Raw genomic sequence first — 25,021 nt, forward strand, 5'->3', positions numbered from 1 at the left:
GGACTTGCACACTTTCCTGGTCTTTCCTTGTTTGGGGTTCATTTCTTTCACTTTTTTGACCATTTTATTCTTTTTACCCTTTGATTTTTATTTTAGGGCATACCCTCTTTACATTTTTTACATTTTTTGATTTTTTTTGATAATATGGAAACCTTTGCAACAAGGAAAGGGATGAACATATTATAGAGCTCAACAAGTCAATCATGAAATATGACACCTATTGGTATAGGAGTATAACAGTGGCTCCACTTGGGGATGGCTTTCCCTGGTGGAAAGTCAAGAACAGTAGGTCAGATGGCCTTTTGAATAACTTTTACTGTGTTCTGAAATCTCTTTCAGCTGGTTGCTTTATTGTATATATGACAGCACACTTGTGAAGCTTAGTGCCTTCTCTTCAGGCTTCAACTACAACAAGTTACTATCCAATCCAGACTGTGACATTATTAAGGATATAGTATGTGTTTTTCTTGTTCTCTTCCAACAATTTCTTAATAATATTAATCGGGATTTTATTGGAAGACTCAGCTAGACCATTACCTTGAGGGTAATAGGTTGTGGAATGGCCTAAAGTGATATGGTATTTGTTACAGAAATTTATCATTTTCTTGGACTTGAAGGCAGCAACATTATCGATTATGATCTTTTCAAGACAACCAAATCTAGACAATATGTTGGTTTCTAAGAATCCTATAATCAGTGTATCATTGGTTTGTCTAGAAAGAATGGCTTCTATCCATTTGGTGAAATATTCTGTGGCAGTAAGAATCCATTTATGTTGGCCAGAAGAGGGAGGGTGTATTTCTCCAATGAAGTCCAAATCCCATTGTTGAAAGGGCTTTTCAGTGGAAATTGGTCTCAAGGGTAAGGGTAACAATTTCCTTTTGCCTTCAAAAATTTGGCATTTGTGGCAAGCAGTGACAAACTTCTTTACATCAGCGAACAAGGTTGGCCAGTAAAATCTAGCCTTTAGGATTTTGTCTGCAGTTGATTTCTAGTAAAGGTGTCCACCGCAGTCCCCTGCATGAAATTCTTTGAGAACTTTGTCAGCTTCTTCTTTTATTAAACAATTCAATAGAATACATTCATGATTTTTCCAAAAAAGAGCATTATCTAAAATACAGAATTTTGAAGCTTTCATCTTTAAAAACCTCTTCTTTGTTTTGGATAACCTTGGAGGAGCCCGAAGGTTTAATAATACATGAGTTATATCAGCATACTAGGGTGATTCTAAGAAGGCCTGGCTGATTTGTGGAGTCGCCATCTCCTATTCATTATCCAGTTCATTAATATCTAGGGCTTGAAAGTTTGTTTCAGTCACGAGTTTATCCAATCCCTGTCCTTTTATAAGCTTTGTAGGTTTTATCTCAATATCATACTCTAATATGTTAGCTATCCATTTACCTCGTTTGCCTTCAATTCCATCCTGAGTCAGGATGTCTTTGGCAACAACATTTGGTACATAAGCTACTACATGGGAGTACAATATATAGACCTTGAAGTCTTGAATAGCTTTCACAAGTGCAAAAGCCTATTTTTCCATGATTTGGTAATTCAGAGGTGCATCTCTAAGTGATTTACTAAAAAAGGCTATGGGTTTTTCACATCCTTGATCATCATTTTGCAGTAAAATAGCTGCTATAGTGTGTTCTGATGCAAATGAGAAAATTATGAATTCTCTGTCAAACTTTGGACTTGTGAGGACTGGTGTTCTGGTCAAAGCCATTTTAATTTCTTCAAATGCTTGTTTGGCTTCTACTGTCCATTTAACCTTTGAATCCTTTTTTAACATATTGTTCAGCAATCTAATTAATTCAGCCAAATTAGATATGAATCTTCTCAAAAAGTTAATCTTTCCTAGGAAAGCTTGAAGTTCTTTGACATTTCTAGGGTGGGGTATTTGCAGAATAGCTTCTACTCTAGCAGGATCAATTCTGATGCCATTTTGGAGATGATATGGCTTGACAGTTTGCCTTCTTCTAGACCAAACAAAGATTTTTTAGGATTTAATGAAATACCATAGTTTTTGCATTTTAAAAACACTTCTCTCAAATGATCTAAATGTTGCTAATCTGATCTAGAAAACACAGTGAGGTCATCTAGATATATAACCAGAAAATCATGAATTTCTTGTGCAAAAGCTATGTCCATTGCTCGTTGAAAGTTTTCCCCTACATTCTTAAGTCCAAATGGCATTTTAACATATTGGAATGTACCCCATAGTGTTGTAAATGCAGTCTTTTCTTAGTTATCAGAATGAACTGGAATCTGATTAAAACCTGGAAACCCATCCAAAAGTGAAATCTTAGAAGCACCTACTACTCTTTGTAAAATATGATCCATCTTAGGTAAAGGGTAATTGTCCTTCAAAGAAACCTTGTTACATTTCTTAAGTCAACACATAATCTAATTTCTCTTGTTTTCTTCCTGGTAGGCACTAAATTAGACACCCACTCTGAATATCTGATAGAAGTGATTATCCCTACATCATGCATTCGTTTGATTTATTTTTCTATTAAAGGAAGCAGTACAGTGTTGATTCTTATGAGCTTTTGTTTGAATGGTTTTTGATTTTCCTTGAGGAGTATTGTATGCTGAATTACAGAGGTGTCATAAGACTTCAGGTCTTCATAGCTCTAGGCAAAAACATCTTGGAATTCTTTGATCAATTCAACATACTTAAGTTTTTGATCCCGGGGCAAATATTTGGACAATTTTATCATTTTTGGATTCTCTTTAGTTCCTATGTTGTAGTCTTCAATGTCTGCTTTTAGAGGTTCCATCTAGGTTTTCTTTGGAATATCATTGAAATCAAAGAGATCTTCTAAAGGAGTTAATCCTTTGGGCAAGTGATTGTCTTTCAAATTGATAACTTCAGATTGTCCTTCAATAATCTCATCAACATCTGTTTCTTTAAGATCTTGTATTTCCTTTTTGGTAAATTTCATTGGATGAAGGATTTGAGTTGCATTTTCTGCTGAAATGTCTGTTTCTATCTGATTTGTTGGATCAAACTCACTAACCGTATCTCCATCTACGTTAGTGCTGGAAAATTCTTCTTCTAGGGTTAAAAAATTGTTGATCTGGTTATCACTTTCAAACACTTGCTAGTTCTTTACATTATCAAGCGTGGCTGGCCTGTGCCTTATTTTAGCTGTGAATTGATGATTTGGTTCAAATGGTAATTTACAGGTGCCGACAAACATTGCTAGGCTATGAGCTTGCAAGTTATGTTTTCTCGGGATTTTGGCAAGCTGAGTTTCTAGAAATGTATTAAGGATCTCTATAGTTGTTCCTCTGTACTCTCTTAATCTGGGATCATTTGTTAAGAACTTGCCTTTTATTTGTTGAATGATTAAATCATAATCTCCTAGGACTAACACTCTAGTTGCTCCCAATTTTTTGACCAGTTTAAGACCTAGCAATAGAACTTCATATTCAGCCATATTAATAATGCACCTAAATTTTAATCTATAGGCATGGCCTTCAGCATGATTGTTTTCAAGATTGTGCACCCAGACTCCTGCTCCTGCTCCTAATTTGTTCACAGAACCATCAAATTCTAAGTACCAAAGGATTTCATCTTCATAATTAGTATCTGGATTTTTTGGGATCTGTTCAATAGGGAGATCTGGTTTTTGAGTTTCTTTTGGTTTATTTGATGTTTCATGATTTTCAGAAATTTCTTGGATTCGGACACTAGACCTTTCGTTTGCAATTTTTTATGTTTCATCTGCTAGAAGTTTTATTCCATGTGGGGGATCAATTTCAGCATTGTAAATAATAAAATAATCCATATCCGAATGTACTGAGTAGATAGGGAAATTTTGAGGTTTCTCTTGACTACTTACTACATACTTCATTAAGGTTTCTCTGTATAGTCTCTTGGGTTGACCAAACACTGAAATAGTAGCGTAAGACATATCTAACTATAGAGATCCTTGAAGCTTTGCAACCCAAGATCTAGACAATAACATGCCATACTTTGGTGGAATATCAGCTACTACTATGTCCATTAAGATGGTTTTGGCGGGATATTGGGCTAGTGATACACATAAGTCTTTGATTAAACCCAAACATTTGACCTGACTTGAATCAAAAGAGAAAAGGTATTTATATGGCCTGGTGATGTCAAGGTCAAGTCTCTCCATTACAGATTTAGGCATTAAGTTAAGAGAAGCACCAGAATCAAACATGGCATTATGAAGTATTTTATCATGTATGTTTAAACCCACATAGAAAGGAGGAACTTCTCCCTCTATTGTTTTTCCATTTACTCCAGGGCCAAATATCAATTTAGGCTGGTCATTAAAAACATTTACTGAATTTTTGTTCAAATAAATTTTAAGTGATCTGTTGATTTGACTTCTGTAGACATCATGTTTAGCTAATTCTGATAATGGAATAGCTATCTTTAGTTTGCTTACTTCTGTCTCAAGATTGAAAGGTTTTTCAGTCTAAGTTCTTGTATTTCGGACAGCTGAATTTTCTGCGTTTCTCTCCTCTTCAGGAGTGGGATTATGGGCTAAAGTTGTTTCCAATTCAAGTTCTATAGGCTCTCCTACTTTTCCTTTAGAGGAAATAGAAGTGGAAGGTTGTCTGTTAGGTGGCTGATTGTCTGATATATCTTCAACAATTGGATTATCAGGGTTAGGACCTGCTTTATAAAGAATATGTACAGGGGGGGCACTAATCTTACCTTTGTTAGGCTGCTTGGTATCTTTCTGTTTACTGGTTCCAGGGACATCTATTCTTCTACTCCTCAGATTGTATTGTTTGTGGACTTCATAAATGGATGTATCATATCTCTCCCTAAAGTCAAATGATTAGCCTAATTGAGTTTGGAAATTTTTAAGAATGTGAGCTTCCTGATCCTCTTGGGTGAAGAAAAGTTGTTGTTCATTATTAAGTCCCATCAGATTAATTTGAGTGTCTTCGGTTGGTTCATCAGAAGTTGAGGTTTCAGCATAATTTTCTTGAAATGGGGGCCTAATATTTTGATCAGGCCCAGTCTTTCCAGTGTTTGGATTTTGGTTCTTCCTGAAATTTGGATTTCTCCCAATATTTCTTGTTTGGCCATCCCAAGGGGATTTTCTCTCGATTGTTTCTACTCTATCTCCAAGTCTATCCATTCCTTTAATAATTGCATCTAATTTCTATTCAAAGGCAGAAGGTTCCTCTTTGAAAGGTGTCCTCCTTTCAACTCTGGCTCTATATCGTTTAGATATTAGGTTGGCCTCAACATTGACAGTTATACTCTGCATCTCTTCTAAGTTTCAAGGAGCTCTTTCCCTAAGTTGGTATGCCATATCAGAATCAAATGCATCAGGGAATTTAATCAAGGCCAAATCTGGAGGAGGTCTGAGATTCTGAGGAATAGCATTGTAGACATTATTGAATCTGGTACAGTAATCTTGGACAGTTTCTTGTGTGCCTCTTCTTAGGTTTTCATACTCTGATAAAATGTGGAGAGGATCTTTCTTCTTTTCCCATCTATTCAAGAATGTCTAATAAAGAGCTTGTGGGTCATTGATACTGTTTGCAGGGAGGGCTCTAAACCAGGTTCTAACATCTCCAGTTAAACTTTGAACAAATACTTTCATTCTAACATCATCAACATCAATCTCATAACTTTCAAAATAGTCGGTCATTTTATTGGTATGTTGTTGAGCTGTGTAAGTGCCAGTACCGTCAAAAGAAGGGATTTTACTTTGATAGTCTTGGGGCAGAGCCCTTGGATTGGCAGGTAAGTTTAGGGGAGTATATTGGTTTGCCATGGTTGCAGAAATAAATTTGACAACTAGAGGAGTAGGGATAACAACGAGAATGTGTGTTGTAGATGGAGAAGTGGAAAGGGTAGTTTGAGGTGCTGATGGTGAACTTGGAGAAGCTGTAGTAATCACAGAAAGGTCTGGTGTTCTCTCAGAGGTAAGCTTAGATTGAATGCAGTTCTGCAAATGTCTGTCAAGGTGTGAAGTAACAACTTCGATCTGCAATTTTTCAATGAATATTGGATTTTGATTTGTGTGGGTTAACCCAGATTCTGAAAAGGTCTCAAATAAAGAGTTTTCCAAATACTTATCAAAAGGTTCGTCCTTAGGGTTGATCCACCTCACAAGATAGGATCTTGATCTGTATTGGGGCTGAGAACTAGCAGAACTTTCTTGGCTCCCTTGTCTTCTAATAATCCTAGGAATCAGATTAGGATTTTCAAACACAGGTGGGGGATTAGGATCAGGATTTTATTTGGTGTAATTAATCTCTTCTGAAGCCAGCTTCTAGGTGTGTTTTTGGTTTTTTCTTGAAATATATTTGAAAATACAACTTTAATAGTCTCTTCTAGGAGGTTTTAGATGTGGGAGTTTTGAACTTTCCTAAAGAATTTTTGAAAAAAGGAACTGATCAAGTATTTGAAGCCAACTATCCAATCTATAAGTTAGATCGGAGATAGACTGAAGAAGCATTCATTTACTTTTGCAATTGCAAAGAAAAATCATTTCAAAGGCTACCTGGCTAACTTTAGGCTCCGTTTGTAGCTTATGAAATAAACAATAGTAACAAATAATTATTCAGGTCCCCAGCAGAGTCACCAATGATGTTATCACTCAGGTTTTCCCCAAAGTTGTAAGAAAGGGAAGGATGTTGAGGTAACCACGGAACAATCTTTTAGATACAGAATCTAGCCAATTTGTATCCAGAGAAGGCTCTCTCTTTATGTTTTAGCTTTGTTTTTTAAAGGTATTAAGATAGTTATGAAGTTCAAGGGTTTTGTTTGAGTTTGGGTGGTGAGATTCGATAGAACAAAGAGGTAAAACTAAGTAGTTCAGTCCATTGGGCTAATGGAGTCAAAGAAGATGGCTTTCTAGATTTGGTTTCTTAACAAAGGATGGCTTCACAGAGCAAGGTAGTCAAACAGGGAACAAATAAATATTTGAAACAGATGGAATGGGCTCAAATGGGTGAAGGGCAGTTAAGAATCCTTCAACCTTTTTAAAGAGGGAAATTCGATGATTACTGATAAGGAGCAGTTAAGTATTCTTTACCAAATAATCAACATGAAAGAATCAAGAAATAGGAGCAATTAAGAGTTCACTGCTTATCCAAATTTTGAAGAAAACACAGAGAACAATAAAGACTGAAAACAGAGTGCAATCAAGCATATTCTGAAATTAACCTTTTCTTTATCATTCAGATTTATGAAACACAGATGATATAATAAACTAGAAAACTGTAAAACACAAGGTATAGAGGACTTATTGGTCTAGAGGTTGATTCAAGAAATCTGTGACAAGTCCTACGCTTCAATTCTTCATCCAGTAGGCCATACAATAGTTGGTTCCAAATAGCTCTTTATTCCAACAGTTCAAATTTATAGCAAAGTCTAGGAATCCACAATCCACCCTCAATACTCTAATGGAGGGGGTATTTATACAACAAAATATGTAAAACAAATATCTCATAACAGCTGTGAGATAATATCTAGGATTTAACTAATAAGAGATTACAAAAATAGAAACAGCTAGTCTCTATGATAGGAAAAGGGTAAACTGGTGTTGTGCTGGAGGCAGGTTCTTCAATTCAGCTAGCAGCTGTCTTCTGTAGTAACTCTTTGCTGACTGCTTGTCTTAATTGTGCTCTTTAATTATGATCTGCTTTCTTTAATTCTTCTCTGACATCTTTATCGCTGATTTGATACAGTTCAATGTTGAACTGATACTCTTTAATGCTGAACTGATACTCTTTAAGTGTGTTTTGAATCTTGCTCATCATTGTCCATCGTGTTTTGGTAAAACCAAACTGCGAACATGTCTTCTCACCACTTTTCTCTGAAAATTCATGTCTCTAAAGGTCCACTGGTTAGGGTAACAAGTATCCTTGTATATCCTTTTATTTATTTTTTGTGTGAGCTTGGAAGTCCCTCGGTGTTGGTTCAAACTGTATTAAAGAGGAAGACTGCACTATGCAGGTTGAGTGGTAGGTTGCCGAGCTCACGTTGTAGCTTTTATGGTCGGGTGATAGTTGAAAAGTGGAATTGTGAACTCAAAAGCTTTAAATGTCTGGAGTGCTGTATGCAGAAAAATGTAGCAAAAATGATGATTTTACCCTTTTTATTCGACAAAAATGAAGTTTTGGCGGGAATTTTTGACTTGAAGGACAGATGATGTAAGCAGTAGGGATGACGTCAACGGGAGTATGGGGGCAGGTGATGTGGCAGGTGACATCAGCAAAGGACAGATGACGTCAGCGAAGGGTGACGTGGTGGGTGATGTCAGCGGAGGGCGGTGGTAAGCGATTTTTCTTGCACCACTTTTGGGGCTGGGCGGTTTTCGACAGAGGGCAAGCGATCATGCTGGGAACGCAACACGTGGCAAAGTACAAGTGCCAAAACCATCGGACTCCCACGAGTTAAACATTGACCGAAAGGCGGTTGCAATATGGTTTATCAACTGTCGGATGGATGGGAAGAGATCTGACGGTGGGCACTCATGGAATATGGTGGGGGGTTAACTTGCGGGGCCGACGCAACAAACCAATGTTTTTTAATGGTTTTCTGGCGCAATTTTATTGGTCCACGGGGTGTTTGGTTATTAATTAACCGGGGGTTAATTAATCATGTATTTTGATTGGGTCAGGGGTAGCAGTTTTTAATCAACCGGAGGTTAATTAATCCCATGATTTGCGCAGCGGGAAGGTTATTAATAGGCTTCAAATAAACCATTAATCCCTTTTTAAAACTATGTTTTACTGTGGTATTCGACTGGGGCGGGATATGTAGTGATGCGGGGATTTTTTATGTATTTACATAATACGGGAAGGGAAATTACTTTATATGGGATTTATATAATAATCATGTTAATTGTTAATATGTATTATGAGCTAAAAAGCACTAAGTTTAAAAAACAGTTGGCTTTTGTGGTTGAACTTAGGCTTTGAAGGGGAAGAAGGGTTTTGTATGAGGAATATTTTCCATTTTCCTAAGAAAAAATAGGAATTTATTTAGGCAATCATCATGAAATGGAATGAGTGGTTTATGAATGTCATTAAGAACAGATTCTTAATATTTTTATGGGGGAAATTAGTAAATGATTAGGGAAAAAATATGAAGGGGAGTTAGTTATTCAACCTTGCCTCGCTTAAACTACATCAGGTACAATGTCCGCCATGTACTTGTGATAGAGATAAGATTAACACATTTAGAGACAAAATATTATCACAAGTGTCATTCTACAACACCAATCTACCTACCCAGCCTACTTTAGTCCTAGCCTTTTTTCCTTCTTTCTTTGGGTGCACTTGGACTAGCAAACCCTCATCAACTTTTCTTTTCTTTGCATGGTAAGCCTACCTAAGTCTACACTTATTACATCCAAGGGCTCAAATTAAACTGTTGAGCTTCTTTGCTTGTCTACCTATCTACATATCTGCCAAGATTAAACAATTTGGTCAGATTTTTATTCTCTATCTCTAAAACAGGAAATTCAAACATGAACTAGCCAAGATTAAGCTGTTTGGCCTTTCATCAATTGTGGCATAAAGTTCAACAAGCTGCACACAATGCTTATTACAGAAAATGAAAAAGTAGTGGCATTTTGGACTTGCACACTTTCCTGGTCTTTCTTTGTTTAGGGTTCATTTCTTTCACTTTTTTGACCATTTTATTCTTTTTACCCTTTGATTTTTCTTTTAGGGCATACCCTCTTTACATTTTTTACATTTTTTGATTTTTTTGATAATATGGAAACCTTTGCAACAAGGAAAGGGATGAACATATTATAGAGCTCAACAAGTCAATCATGAAATATGACACCTATTGGTATAGGAGTATAACAGAATACACTCACAAATATGAAATTTGACTATGAAGTGAAAATTTCTGAGCTGAAAATAAGGCTGCAACAAACCACACCACCAAAAGTATGGGAGCATAGGGAGAATGATTTAAAGTTTTCACCAAAAGGCATCTTAGACACAGTGGTCGACTGTGGAAAATTACTAGATGATACGATACAAATTTGGACCTCACTATAGGGGGATCCACACATCCAAAAGATCGAGGAGGAGTCGCAGGTGAAGCAAAAGATGTGGGAAGAGATACTAACAACTGTGAAGACTCTACCAATCTCACAGATGCTTGCTAGCATTATTGAAGGAAAGAACCTCCATAAACAGATAGAAGATATTTAGAGGAAGGAGAATATTTTGCAAGAAAGAACTCAATCGTGGCAAAATGAGGCCCTCCAACTTTCATAGGAACTGGATGGAAGGCTCAAGCAGTTAAAGGAAAGGGAGAAAGAAATACTGCAGAAGACTGATCATACAACTATAGAGGCATTACTGGAGGAGGTGTGTGCCGAGAGGAGAAACAAGTAGCATAAATACTCTAGCAATACAATGCAGTCTACAATGGTATTGTAGTGAAGATCAAGGGCATCATAGCTATGTGACTTGGGATGAGTTACATGTGAATGTTGGGGGGCTGTTGGGCACAACCCATCTTGGTCCAATTTTGGTCAAAGACTCCAAATTTTGAGGAGTGGAGTGCGTGGAGTCGATGAAGTTATATTTACTGCGTGATGTTTACGAGCTTTAGGGTGGGTGAAAGCCCCTATTTTTGTAACTGGTATTGGATGTTAGTTCATTATTTTGCCAAATCCATGGTATGTGGACCATGGTCTTGTAATAATGAAATCTATATAAGGAGATGTAATAATTTGGCGAGTAGAATATAAGTCATAGATGAATCATTGATACTTTATGTCTTTAGTCTGTATTTTTGGGTCTTAAGGAAAGGCTCCACAGTTCAGTGCACGAAGGCCTGGAAGAGTTTGCAGTTGAGTGCGTGAACCACCTGCAGCTAGGTGTGCAGGTTGAAGAAGTTGTATGTATTGAAGATCTATCTTAATAAATAAGAAGAAGTTTCAGAAAATTATTGTGTATATGTGTCATTATTTGTGTTTATACATACTTTTATGCTTGCTTTTTATTGAATTATGTGAAGGAATACTTGCTATACTATTTTCTGATATGTTTATGTGATAAGTGAAAACTTGTGAAGTAAATCATTAGTGTGAAGTTATTTATGTATGCGAAATTGTAGATAGGTATAAAACATAAGTAAACACAAGCGCGCCACAATGCACATATCCTTATGGCTGCATAAGCCTAGTTCTAGAACCTCCCATAACCACTTCAGGTGAGACTGCGATCTACTTATAGGTCGTTTCCGAAAGGGCTAGTGGTTGAGCATTTTGTTGGTGCATAGTACACTTTGAACTTGGGTCCAAGCCCCTTAAACCAATAGGACTACCATTAGCATTCAAGGATTAGATTGAGTATGATGAGCCTCAGTCACTAGAGGAAGCCATTGGGGAGTTGAAGCACTGTTATGAACAATCAAAGCATAAGACAGAGTCTTAGAAGGTTGGGAAGGGGAAAGACAAGACCAAGGGTAAATGGCCATTGAAGTGAACAAGACCTTAGGATTCAGGCGAGAAAGAGAATGTTATTCATTACAAGAAGTTTAAAGCAGTTGAAAAGGGATATGGGTTGTGGCCTGGAGAGTAGCATAATAAAGGTCATGGTAGGAGATAGTTGCAATCTTGGATATGTGGCAAGGAGCATCTCAACAAGGATTTTCCTTCATATCAGGGTGGTATGCCTCAAATATACAGTGCTCAGGAGTCATAGAAAGTTGGGGATGTTAGGGAGAACATTCCTTATATCTATGCAACATTGGATAATAGGAAGGTGGATCACTAGGCATATATTATCGAGATGGACGGTAAGCTTTGTGATCAAGTTTTTTTTATTTTCATTGACCTAGATCTAAATATAGCTATGTTAAACCTAAACTGGTGGATAAGTGTGGTTGGAGAAAAGAAGTGCATGCAAAATCTTGGTTGGTGCAATTCGCTATAGGTACTAAGAAGAGGGTTCATCATTGGGTAAGAGCTTATGCATTTGAGTTGAATGGTATGCCTACATCAATGCATCTAAATGTAATTCAATTGGGGTCTTACAATATGCTTTTAGGTATGGATTGGTTGTATATTCGAAGGAATAAGGTGTATTTTTATGAAAAGGATATTGATTTCTTGGATGACAATGGAGAACAGAGAATCTTACAAGGCAAGAAGAAGGAAAAAGTTACATCTATGCATGTGAAGCATAGTTTCAAGAAAGGATGTGTGTTATTTGCATTTCATATCTCCAGTGATAAAGGTAAGGATGTTGGGGATGTAAATGTCTTGAAGAGGTATCTGGTTTTACAACAATTTTATGATGTATTCCCAGTAGATATTTCAGAGTTTCCACCTCATAAGGAAGTGGACTTTTTTATTGAGTTGGTACTAGGGGAAGCACTAACATCAAAGGAACTATATAGGATGAGCACTCCATAGTTAGTGGAAATGAAGTTTCAGTTGAAGGAAATGCTTGAAAAGGGATACATAAGGTCAAGTGTGTCACCTTGGGGTGCACGAGTGTTATTTTTGAAGAAGAAGGATGGCACTCTCACATTGTGTATTTATTACATGCAGTTGAACAAGGTGATGATCAAGAACAAGTACCCTTTGTGGATGGCCGATGACTTGTTTGATCAGCCGAAGGGTGTAGCGATGTTCTCGAATATTGATTTGAGATCAGTCTATCGTCAGGTATGTATCAAGGAAGAGGACATATACAACGTTGCTTTCCAGATCAGGTATGGGTATTATGAGTTTTTTGCAGTTCCTTTTGGTTTCACTAATGCTCCAACTAATTTTATGTGTTTTATGAATAGTGTATTGCGTCCTTACCTGGACAAGTTTATTATTGTATTCACTGATGATATATTGATATTTTCTAAGAATGAGGAAGAGCATGTCGAAAACTTAGCAATAGTATTGACATTGCTAATAGAGCATTAGTTGTATGCCAAGCTAGTAAGTGAAGTTTATTTCAGATAAAGGTACATTACTTGGGGCATGTGGTTTCCAAGGAAGGCATAGAAGTGGATCTAGAAAAGATGAGACCTATTATGGAATGGGAAACTCCTAGAAATGTGGATGAGGTCAGATCATTCATGGGATTAGCATGTTATTACAGGGGGTTCATTAGGAAATTCTCACGGAATTCCTATCCTATTACATCATTGTAGATAATGGGAAATAAATTTGATTGGACAGAGGAATGTGTAGCAATTTTTCATTAGTTAAAGTAGTTGTTGACAAATGCTTTAGTTATGAAGATTGTAAATTCAGAAAAAGAGTGTGTGGTGTGTATAGATGCTTGCAAGAGAGGACTTAATGCAATCCTGGTGCAGGAAGGACACATGGTATGTTATGAATCAAGGAATTTGAATGAGCATGGGCATAACTATGTGACACATGACTGTTACGCAGTAATTTGTCACTGTCTCCCTGTCAGTCTCCCTACTGTGTCATGAAATCAAATGCACCATGCTCATGCTCTCTAAACTGGCCAAATGACCCACTTTGCCAAAGTTTATTGCATCAGCGCAACTGTTATTAAAATAACCGCGCTGACTGGCGGCTGATAGTGTAACTGATGCGTTGCCAGCACAGAAGCACATGGGTTTTCCACGCTGGTCAAATTTTATATGCCAGCGCATCCTATGAAAGTATTGAGCCGCACTGACACAGCCTGCTCTGTTATTATGATGCGCTGTCAGCGCTCCAATTCAGTGTTACACCCGCGCTGATCCAGTTTGGGCGAATTTGTTCCAACAACCAGCCTTCCAGATGGTTCCAGACTTGGTTGTTGGCCTTGTGAGTATCGCCTTACCTTCTATGGCATGTCTGTTCGTCATTTGGAACCACCTTCCTTGAAGATAAGCTCATCCTCCCCCCATTCATGGAGACCTCTCCTCCTATTTAAGCCTCCACCATTACCATGAGTAGCTAGTTTTGGATAGTGTGGAATTCATAGTGCTTAGACTGCTGCTGCTAGTAGGTAGTTGGTGTGACAAGTGTGGTTTTGCTAGAGGAATCTTAAGGAAGGTTGTGAGTATTGCTTGTGTGAGAGAGAGCTTTGTGTTGGGAGAATCTACCTTCAAGGGTGAATGCTTAAGAGACTTGCTGGCTGGACCCTCCAGAGAAGGACTCAGCGTCAGAACTTTGGTTGTACCTTTCTCTGTTATTGATTTAATAATAGATGACTACTGTTATGGTTCCATTCTCATTTGTCTTTATAATGGTTAATGTGAATTACATCCTTTCTGACTGATGTATAATTGCTTTTATTATATTTCACGCTTGTTTTTGTCTTTCTCTTCATGTGTGCAGGTATCTATTCGCGGAGATCGCGGAGGATCGTGACCGGCCAGAGCGAAGGAGCGAGAGCGGCATCTCTTCATCAAACGATAGCATTGGAATCCAAGTAGGTGTTCATTGCCTCTCTTTTATTTGCAATTAGGAACTTGCACAATAGCATTGATTGATTGTTGCTAGACCCGTTCTGGGCTAGTAGGGATCGCCTCTATCCGTAGAGGGGATTTACCTCTCCAACAATTTGGAAACCCCCTAATACGCCTGTTACTTCAGTTCCCACGAATCCAACTGTTTGTGTAGCATACTCAACTCCGGTCGTTAGTGCTGTGACAACATCTTCATCTACAAACCCTGGGGCTGGTCCCTCTCACAGTCAAGTGAGCAGTGGCCAACCAGGGCTTTCGTCTGGAGTCATCGATCCTGCACAAAGTGCTCAGCCCTCTTCTGGTCCTGTTCCAGGAGGGGGGTCATATGATGCCCATGGGCAACCCATTGTGGACCCGAATTACCAAGGTCCACTCTTTTATTATGATTCTACCGGTCAGTACCTCCAGTTCGCTCAATCTGCGCCTCTTCAACCTTTCGTTGAAGTCTCGGTACCATTAAACATTATTTATGATCCCGGTACTCATTCTTTTCATGGGGGCCAGGCAATTCTTGGATAGCCTCAAGGACCACCTAATCTAGGCCAGCCACCTTATGTGCAAGCCCCCCAAGGGCAACCACTTTATGGCCAGTCTTACCCAGGACAATCTGGGGGCCCACAAGGACAACCCTACCCGGGACAACCTTCGGCCATGGGCGGTCCATCTTTTTCCTATCAGAGTCAACCTTCTGGTTATCCAGGGCAACCTGGTACCCAGCAAGGTTATCCGTCTGGTCAGCCAGGACAGCCTTACATCCAACAAGGCCAACCTGGTTTCCAGCAGGGTTATCCCGCTGGACAAGCTGGGCAAAATTATACTCCTCAAGGTCAACCAGTAGTCCAGCAGGGGTATCCTTCTGGGCAAGGGGGGCAACCCTACGTACAGCAGGGCCAACCCACTGCTCAGTCCATGCAACCTTCTGGGCAAGGGGGGCAACCCTACGTACAGCAGGGCCAACCCATTGCTCAGCCAGTACAACCCTCCAGACAAACGGGCCAGCCCTCTGTGCAACAAGGCCAACCCACTGTCCGTCCTACTCATCCAGCTGGACAGGCTAGTCAACCGCAAGGTCAACCAGCCATCCAGCCAGCTCGGCCATCTGTTCCGCAAGGACAACCCTTGGTTGCTCAAGGACAACCTGGCACCCAGCAAGTACGTCCTTCTGGGCAAGCAGGTCCATCCCAAATTCAACCAGGCCAACCTTCCGGCCAGATGATCCAAGCCCAGCCAGTTCAAGGACATTATTCTGGGCCTCAAACTCAAATGGGTTATCAAATGCAAGGCGGGCCACAGCCCCAGCCTTCCTACCAATCGCAGCCTGCTTATCGGGCTCAGTATGGAGCCCAGAAAATGTATGGCTACCAGCAACCCCAGGGGCAAACTCAGTTTACCGCTTACCAAAATTATCAACAGATGCAGGTCACTCCTTACCAAAATTATCAGTATGCTGCACCTGCGAGTCAAGTTGCTAACACATGGGGTGCTGGGGGGCAGACTCAGGGTCAACTGTCTGCATATGGACAGAATCCATATGGGCAGAACCTCTACGGACAAGGTCCCTATGCGCCATGCCCTTTTGGACCAGGTCCATCTGGGCAGAGTCCACGGGGGCAACCACCACCTGGTTGGAACCCTAATACTGCCTCAAATCCACAGCCACAAATGTCCTTTAACCCTCAGTTGCCATTCTTAGCGACGTTGGAACTCCCGAATGTGTCCAAGTTAACAAATGATCCCATTTTGCATAATCCATATTGGCCACCAGTTCCAACCAAAATACTCGGTGATTGTCCAAAATTTGATGGCAAAGCTGGTGAAGATCCTCAAGCACATGTCATGACCTATCACCTCTAGTGTTCATCGAACTCATGGCTTGATGACTCTATCCGGCTCTGCCTCTTTCAGAGAACCCTCACCGGTTCAGCCGCTAAGTGGTATATTGAGCTGAATCGCGGCATGTTTCAAGATTTCAACTCGCTGGCTATGGCATTCTTAACTCATTTTCAGTTACCCATTCGGTACGAGACAGGGACAAATCTCCTCACGTCTCTCAAACAGGACACGGCTACGCACATATCTGATCATATACATGAATGGAGAAGGCGTCGTCGCTTGATCAAATTCTGGATTCCTGATCAACTCCTGACCGATTGGTTCACAACTTCCTTTGTCCCTAAAATTGCAAAAGACATCGCCATGGGAGCTTGTGTAACTGAAGAGCAAGCAATCACGCGAGCTCAGTACCTAGACTTAGTATACTCTCAGTCGGGTACTCTATATGATTATTTGCCAGACGCCCTGAGGCCTGGACAGACCAAGGCTCCGCCCAAACCATCTGTTGATGGAGTCATTGGCTCTGTTAATTCGTCATCGAAGAAATCGGCCGCGAACCCTGGGAAGCAAAAACAAAATGCTTCTAATGAAAATGCTTCTCAGGGCCAATCTAATCCTGGAAGTACCTCTGAGGTAAATGCTGTCCAGTCCACCGCGGCGGATAAATCCTCAAAAGGGAAAAAGAAAGGGAAAGCTAAAGATAAATCTGGACATCCCAAGCAGGATGCCCCTAAGCCTCCACCCGAGGAAGGAGCTAAACGAAAACCTAAGTATCCTTGTCTCATCTGTGATGAGGATCATTACACTAAGGACTGCCCAAGGCGGTCCGAAGTTAGTCGGTTATTGAAAGGTGCTCCTGGGACTCCTACCGTGCTTAAAGAGCCTTTCCCTTCCCAGCAGACCCAAATGGTGGCAGACCCGTCTCAACCCTCTTCCTCGTTCGGTTCTTAAGTGTTCATGGCTGGCACGATTCCCATCCATGTTTCAACTCGAGCGAAAGATTATCCATCTCGTGCCGGGAAAGAGCCGGAGGTTCCCTCCAGCGCTCCTTTGTCTAGTTCTGGTCCTCTCCACATCGAAAGACCCAGCACTGAGACGATCCCCCGACCCCCTCCAAAAGGTGTACTCAGGAGGTCATCTTACAACCCTAATGCTCGTGCTGCCCAGCACTATAGCATTGTCGAGGACTTAGCTCAAGCTCTGTCTGCTATGTCCGCTCTAGAAGTCCTCCAGAGCTGCCCCTCCCAGAGGAAGTCCTTGCTATCAGCTATTGGTGGCATCGACCTGGCAGATTCAGATTTGATTTCTTTCGATCTCGAGGGTTTTACACAGAGATTGCCTCACCAAGTCACTTTCCTTATACAGGTCATCATCAATGGCAGAACGATTCATCGTACGGTTATTGATGAAGGTGCCTCAACCTGCATCATGTTCGTTGATTGCTGGAAGGCGATTGGTTCCCCTACTTTGAGTCAGTATCCTACGACGTTAGAAGCTTTCGATGGAAGAGAATCTCATCCTTACGGTATCCTCCAACGCTTACCCATCTCTTTAGAAGGAAAGACCGTAGAAGTGGAGGTCGAAGTTGTTGACGCCAATCTGACCTACAACCTCCTCCTCGGAAGGAGCTGGACATACGCCATGCAGGCCGTGGCTTCCTCCCTGTTCCATGTCATTCGTTTCCCTCACCAAGGGAAGATTGTCACGGTGGACCAGCTCTCCTTCTTCGCCTCTTCTTCTGAAGGTAATGTACCATTCGTGGAGCATACCTCAAAGTCACTCGAGAGCGTGGGTGCCGGACTTTTCAAAGATCCCACTTTAATGGGAGTTTTTCACCTCCCACCTCTGAATCTCGCCCATATCAACATGATCTCTGTATGCTCAGATCCGTGGGTTCTTCCTCCTGCTAATCAGGAAGACTCTTGGGGTGATATGATGCCGTTGAGTCCTGCCGAACTCAACTACATCGAGATTGTCGCTGCATCGGCTCCCCCTGATGAACCTGCTCTCTCGAGCAGTGTTCCTGATTCATATGATCATTTCCCTTGGCTAGGAGATGAGGCTACTTTAGATCCATTGAAGGAAATATTTCCTTCCGACGAAGCCATCATAGAGACCATGTCTCTCGAAGAGCTCCCTTGGTCAGATCACCACCATCGCTCTTCGTTTCTCCCTCCCCATCCGGAAATGACCGCATGTCTCGAGCGGTTTGCTTCATGTGTCCCATTCCCGCCCCTCCAAACGCCCATTCAGCTTTATCAAGTGTCTTCAGAGGGCAATATGGGAAATATCACGCAAACCCAACCGATCGACATCTCTGTCAAACCAGGGATTGTCGAGCACATTCATATCGGAGTCACTTGCACTCCTGAGGAAGTTCAACTCTATACTGCTTTATTTCGCGAATTTCGTGATGTCTTTGCATGGTCCTATGAGGAAATGCCCGGCATCGATCCTAGTATAGTGGTGCACGAAATACCTACATACCCAGGTGCTAAGCCCGTTCGTCAGCGCTTACGCCCTGTGCACCCCCGAAAGGCTGCAACCATCAAGGCCGAAGTCGAAAAACTTCTTAAAGCTGGTTTCATTTACCCCATTCCCCTTACAGATTGGGTGTCTAATATAGTCCCTGTGAATAAAAAGCAGGGCACTATCCGAGTCTGTGTTGACTATCGTGATATCAATCGTGCCTGTCCGAAGGATAACTTCCCTACGCCCTTCATCGATCAGCTTATTGACGAGTGCGCAGGAAGTGAAATTTACTCATTTATGGACAACTTCTCTGGCTATAACCAGATCAACATTGCACCTACGGACCAGCATAAGACAGCTTTTATTTGTCCTTGGGGCACCTTCACCTATAAGAAGCTTCCTTTCGGTCTAAAGAATGCCGGCGCTACATTTCAACGTGTAATGTCTTATGCTTTTCATGATATTCGTCACATTCTACAACCTTACCTGGATGACCTTCCGGCTCATTCAGCTAAGCGTCAGGACCATCCCTCTCATCTTCGCGAGATTTTTCTCCGCTGTCGACACTACCGCATAAGGCTTAATCCTCATAAGTGTGTCTTCTGTGTAGAATCAGGCCGACTGCTCGGGTTCATCGTCTCCCGAGAAGGCATCCTTCTGGACCCCCTCAAAGTTGAGGCCATCCTGAATCTTCCTCCCCCTGCCTCTTTGCAGCAATTGCAGAGCCTGCAGGGCAAAGCGAATTTCCTTAGACGATTCATTCTGAATTATGCCGAGGTGGCTAAGGGTTTCACACGGTTATTAAAGCGAGACACACCCTTTCGTTGGGATGCCATCACCCAGGAGTCTTTCGAGCGACTCAAGGACCTCCTTGTCTCGGCCCCACTCTTAAGACCTCCAAACTATCACCGTGATTATTCTCTCTATCTAGCTGCCGCTGACACCACCATCGGCATGGTTCTGGTGCAGGATGATGATGATGGCAACGAGCACATTATCTATTACCTTAGTCGCAATCTCTTGGATACGGAAACTCGTTACGCTTATGTCGAGAAGTTGGCATTGGCAGCTGTCTGCGCCGTCCAACGATTCCGGCACTATATCCTGTTGCGCACTACGACCGTGATTTCCGACTGCAACCCTATGACCTACATCTTGTCGCGTCAGCTGCTGGGGGGCAAGTACTCGAAATGGATTGTCATCCTACAAGAGTTTGACTTGGAATTTACTGCTGCCAAGTCTAAGAAATCTCTGGTCTTTGCAGAATTGCTCTGTTCTTTGCCATCCCCTTCTGTACCATCCCGTTCGGAAGAGCATATCCCGGATGAAACATTGTTTCTAATCAGCACCCTCGACCCTTGGTATGGGGACATCATAGTATATTTGCAAACGTCTTCCTTCCGTCCTAACGTATCGAAAGACGCTCGACGAAGGATTCGTCACCAATCTCAACCCTATTGCATTATTGGCGATACCCTGTACCGCCTCGGCGTTGACTCTATTCTCCGCCGATGCTTGACTCTCGAGGAGGCTGAGCGGGTATTGAATGACTGCCACTTCGGTGCTTGTGGCGGCCATATGTCCGGATATGCCACCGCCCAGAAAATCCTCTGTGCTGGTTATTTCTGGCCTTCTATCTTCAAGGATTGCATCCTTGTCGTCCGTGCATGTCATGAATGTCAGGTCTACCACCGGAAAATGCGTGCATCTCCTACACCACTGCACCCTATTGTTACTGTAGGTCCATTTGCCAAATGGGGCATCGATTATACGTCTTGTAACCCTCGTTCGGCCGGGGGGCATGGATATATCATCGTTGCCGTGGATTACTTCACCAAATGGGCCGAAGCAATGCCTACATTGAACGAAGATGGTTACACAGCGGCGCAATTCTTGTTTAATCATGTCATTACTCGGTTCGGAGTCCCCCAGGCTATTGTCACAAATCACGGAAGACATTTCCGTAATCACATGATGACGGAACTAGCGACCCAGCTAGGCTTGTGTCAAGATAGCTCGACGCCGTATTACCCTCAATCTAACGGCCAAGTTGAAGCCGTGAACAAAGTTTTGATCACAATGCTCCAACGTACCGTGAATACACACAAGTCTAACTAGCATCTGATGTTGTTCCCCGCCTTGTGGGCTTACTGGACCTCTGTGAAGGACGCCACCAGTTTCACTCCTTTTCAACTTGTTTATGGACTAGAGGCCACCCTTCCTGTTGAGTGTGAGATTCCTTCATTAAAGTTAGCTGTCGAGTTGCTTCCCAACACCACTCCAGTGGAGGAACGGCTTCTTTATTTAGAACGGCTAGATGAGACCCGTCGCTTAGCCTCTCTAGCTATTGAAGCGCAGAAGAAGAGGGTTAAGGATCACTTCGACAATACTATTCAACCTCGTTCCTTTGTTGAGGGAGATCTAGTACTGCTCTATGATCAAGCTAAGGATAAGCTGGGGGCAGGTAAACTCCAATCCATGTGGCTAGGCCCCTATATCGTGAATAGAGTTTTGCAAAAGGGGGCATATGAGCTGATCGATTACGAAGGAAATCCTCTTGACAAGCCCCGCAATGGGCTCTATTTGAAAAAATATTATGCATGATTTCGTGCACCTAGTTTGTACATACGTGTGTTCTTAAGAGTGTGTTATGTCTGCATGATTTCCTGTTTTGCTTTGGTGTGAAGGCGTGTTTGCCTCTTATTTTGTTTTTTGCTTCTTGTGCAGATGTCTAGTACACCTTATGTTGGCTTCGCCGATGGCGCCTGCCGTAGTACTTGCAATTTGTCTTCTACGGCGTGGGCGATCTACGATCCTCATGGCGAGTTGCTAGACCTTCAAGGCGTGTGCTTGGGCCGTACCACCAACAATGTTGTCGAATACAGTGTTGTAATTGAATTACTATCCGAAGCAGTTGATCTTGGCATTCGCGCATTGGTGGTAAACCTGGACTCTCAACTTGTCGTCCATCAACTCAACGGGTGATATTCCGTCAGAGACCAACGCATTCTAAGGTTGTATTTACGTGTGAGATTGTTAGAAAGGAATTTTGATTATATCACATATCAACACATTCCGAGACGATTAAATACGTTAACCGATGCATTGGCAAACCATGTGTTGGACAGACATTTGCGTAATAGATAAACATCATACAAGAGGAGATAGAAAACATAATAAGACCATAGAATAAGCATGTGTAAATTACTTTCCAAGCATAGTTTGCATGTGTGCCTGCATATGTGCTTTTAAGCTTGCATAAAAATTAAAATACATGGGTCATGTGTTGTGCAACTGATACATTAGATCACATTTGTATTAGACATTTGCATAACATATTAAAAAACATCATCACATGTGAAACGATCCATCCAAAAATAGCATATATATATATATATATATATATATATATATATATATCGTGTGGCGCACTAAGGCGCTCAAAAATAAGTGTATATGTCCAAAAGTAAAGCCGGTGTCCTCAGTACATCTGAGTCATATGTCTCTCAAAACATCAGTGGAAATAAAACCTAGATGACTACTGAGCCGGGTTATGCTCTCTATAGCATACAGCTTCCCGTGCCACCCGCCTCAAAAGGCGGTGCATCCTGGGTTCCACCCCCACTGTGTGGATCTGATGAGCTATGGGGACCTCCTCGACCCCCTGGTAATCTGGCACCCCCTCCAGTAAACCCTCAAGGTTGCGAGCTATATTCTCCGACGTGTCAACGCCTGGAGGATCCAGGGCCAGGACTCCAGCACCTTGCCCCTCTCTCCGTGCCTCTGGGGCTAGACCAATGGGTCTCACGGGTCCCACATCTACACACCGTGACATTTATCAAGACATGTACATAAAAAATCAAAAATATTAAAAATATTAAAAAGGGATCAAGTGTCATACCTCCATTGTCCCAATGCTCTCCCGCGGGCAGTGGCATGTCGGGATCGTTGCGAAAGTCCATACCGGCATATGGCTAGTCCTCTACGAAAATGATCTGCCGATCCAGCCACTCTCGAAAGTACACTCCCCAAGCTACTGGGCGGCCGCCACCTCCACGTGGCATGACGCGGGCCCATCGGCTGGCCCTCGTCTCCCGGGGACCTCTGGGTGGATCCATGGCCATGTTCTGCAGCTGTAGGGCCGACACCCGCTCCATCATGAGCAGAAGTAAGAACGACCCGTAGGCAAACTGCTTCGACTCTCCGCGTCGACAGTTGCTCAATTGCCTCTTCATACTGGTCGTCACTGCTGCTGCCCAGTTAAAAATGGTGGGCTGTAAGTACTCAAGAGCCAGTAGTAGATGGGTCTTTGAGGCCTCATGATTGGCCAAAGAGCCCGTTGCCCGTGTCACCATAAAGAGTATGGTGCGAAGAACCATGTCGTTCACCGTCGGAATACCAACCTTCCCGCTCCGTGTTTTAACAGCCCCTGGACACACTCGAGCCATCAGCTGGTCAAGAGTCTCACCGCTGGGTCGTTGCCCCTCCAGGATGGGCATCTGGCCCCGGCGTGATAATCCAGTCAAAAAATAGATATCCGTGGAATCAAACTCAATGTCCCAGCCACGGATCGTGAATTTTCCATCAACTGGATTCCAAGCTCTGATTAAGAGCTCGAGCAGATCAGGTTGCGCCCTCAGGCGCGGAGTGAGGAAGAATTTCAAGAACCCGCATGCCCGCATTGCATTTCGGCATTCGGCAATGGCATAAGCGGCTATATCCTCATCATCGTGAGCTCTCTCTTGCCAAACGAAAGACATTATGTCCTGCAAGACCATGAAAAAACATTAGAGCGCTAATCGTTGGAATTTGTACGTTCATTTTCTTAAAAACAAATCTTTACGGCGTCAGCGCGGCTGTTTTTAAAACAGTCGCGCTGATCATGGCACCCCGTTGTTTTTTCCTTGGGTCAGCGCGGAAGCACACGGGTTTTCCGCGCTGACCCAAGGGGTGGTACGTGTAAATTTAAATCGATCAGCGCGGACCTGAGCGGGAAATCCGCGCTGACCGAGAGCGCACCAACGCTCAAAAAATTTGCCCAAAGGGCCACTTCCCGCCGTGGAATTGCTCTAAAAAAGACTCAAAATGAAACGCAGGGAGAGGAGAACCTACCTGGAACAAGCTGCCGGATGAATGGTGTCCGCACAGGCTGGAAATCGCTCTGTCAACCTTGCAGCTCCTCAACGTTCTTCACAACTCAAAATGGTAACAATGGTAAAAAATGACTTTTACCCCGCTATTTATGGTAAAAAATTCATAATTAGCTATAATTTCTTATCAATGTGGGTTTTTGTCATATTTTAACCATGGATTTAGCACTAATGTCACTATATTATGCCTTCATGCATGTTTTACTATGTTTTTAAGCATGTCGAACAGGTTTATGCGGGTGGTGTTCTTGTGCAGGTTTTAGTAACTGGCGTGGTCATAACGGTTCTATGTACACTTGGTCCCAAAAAATGTCGTCTTTAAGCTCTTTTCCGACATAAACCAAGAAAAGATGGCTGAGCTTCCTTTCGGCTCGTTAAAAGGAACAAGAGGCGGTCGTTTTTAAGCTCTTTTTCCGACCGTTTAACTTAAAAAGATTGTCGGGTGTTTGTCGTTTCGCGCTCGTTATTGGCTCTAAAACGACGTGCTTCCGACCGCTTTTTTACTTTTTCGGGTCGAAGCCACTATTCACGAAAAGTACTCCTCGATCATGCTGGTCGGGCAGTTCTTTCGAGCATTGTTTTATACTTTTTCGGGCTCGAGAGACACAACTTTATGAAAAAGGACCCCCCTGGAGTTTCCTTTTCTGTTGTCTTTTCAGACTCTCTAAACAAGAAAAGACGCCGAGCTCCTCCTTTGTCAGGCTCGTTAAAACTCAATGACATCGGACATTGTCAAAATGACGCCTTTCCAAGCATATGCTATCCCCGTCAAGCTTGTCATCCAAAAATAACCGGGGTACCTGCCAGAAATGGTGGGGAAAATGAAACTGTAATAATGGTCGTGTCGGCAGTATGTCGCTCTTGAACATGGCACTCGTCTGCATTCGTGTCTGGGTGGGGATTTCTCATCTTGTTTTACACTAGCCTCCGTGGGTTTGGGTTATCCTATTTGACCTCTCATCTGCTTATTGCCATTGTCACCATGACCTCTGCTCCTTTGATGTCAGATACTGCCAAATCCGTTTTTGTGCCGCCGATATGTTCAAGAGAAGTTGGCCTCTGCAAAGCTTACCACCTCCCTCTGATGTCTCACACAAAATATTTTATCCTTCTCTGTCTCGTGTCGATGATGTGGGAAACATTATGGTCCACC

This window comes from Pinus tabuliformis, chromosome 6 (genome assembly GCF_031772625.1).
Source record: "Pinus tabuliformis cultivar Carrire ecotype Pingquan chromosome 6, CPIR1, whole genome shotgun sequence".
Classification (NCBI taxonomy): Eukaryota; Viridiplantae; Streptophyta; class Pinopsida; order Pinales; family Pinaceae; genus Pinus; species Pinus tabuliformis.